Raw genomic sequence first — 1,345 nt, forward strand, 5'->3', positions numbered from 1 at the left:
ACTAAGCCTAACCTGGCGTAGTCTTACCTAATCTTAACATAACATGGTTTAGGCAAATTTATTTTAACTGAACCTTTATTCTCAACACGGCAACGCTTGCAATAGATTATATGCTTGCAGTAATTTAGACATAGGTACCCGTTTTAATGCTTGAACTGCGAATTCAGAAAAAAAAAGAATCACTGTAGTATATCGCTATACACGATTATAGATGATGTAGAGTGTGTGTGTGAGATTATCAAAACACAAGTAGAATGTCATCCAGTATCTTGAACTCATTCATATTTTGCCTTCGAATTCTAATCCTCATGAGTACATTTCCACGATTACTCTCGCTGTCCAATTTTCCCTTCGGTCTTTTGAACACCTTCCGGTTTTTAACGCTGATTAACACTGATTAGTGTACAATGAGAAGTCTTGACGGAGTTGTAGAAGTCTGGGCAAGTCCTGAAAAAAAAATATAATGACCGTCTTATGTCACAGCATAGTGGTCGTAATGGTATCATGGAGGTCGAAATGGTATCCAAGTGGTCGAAATGGTGTCGCGTTTGGTGTTTTAGTAGTCGTACTTGCGTCGTACTCAGTGCCGTGATGATTCGTGAACATCAGCGGGAAATAGCCGTGACTGCTTATGAGAGAGTCTCGGTATGTCACGAAAGCCCACGACATGCACGACGCAAGGCAGATCCACGATGAATGAAGATTTGTCGATCTCATAATACGCCGTTTGTAGTGCTCGAACCTCTCTTAATATGACGCAGGAAGTCACAGCACAGCCCAATATCAATAGTTAAAGGCTGTATCGCGCCTATGCTGACCCGAAAAATCGTGTTAAAGTCATTCAGAAGTTCAGAGGTCGTAAAATAATTTTTGGGCAATTAAACCTACGTCGTGACTATGTCACAGGGGAGCGTCGGGATTCGTAACACGTCGTAATCCATCTTGTCACTGTCACTTGCCATTGTTCGTAACAGTTGCGTAGCCAGTCGTTCGAAAAAAAAGGAAAACACAATCTAATGTCTTGAAAGCCTCTTCGTTTTGTTGCCTCTTCACGCCCTGAGGAAGCGGCGAATCGAAAAGACCTCAGGCACTGTCTTGTGGTCACTACTTCTCCCTTCGTTTTTTTTTATTCACAGTTTGTTCAACATGAGCCCTTCACATATCGTTCAGGCGTCGTGTGAGTGTTGTATTGGCTATTATCATAAACGTTCGTGCTCGATAGACTCTCTCAGCTTCAAGGCTCTCTATACGTTGTTTAGGCCTCCGTGAGACAGTATACAGATAGGGAAAATCTTACCGTTTAATTTTCTTTCTTTTTAATACCCCTTCCCCTACCCAAGTTTCG

This window comes from Penaeus monodon, chromosome 23, assembly GCF_015228065.2.
Source record: "Penaeus monodon isolate SGIC_2016 chromosome 23, NSTDA_Pmon_1, whole genome shotgun sequence".
In the NCBI taxonomy this organism is placed as follows: Eukaryota; Metazoa; Arthropoda; class Malacostraca; order Decapoda; family Penaeidae; genus Penaeus; species Penaeus monodon.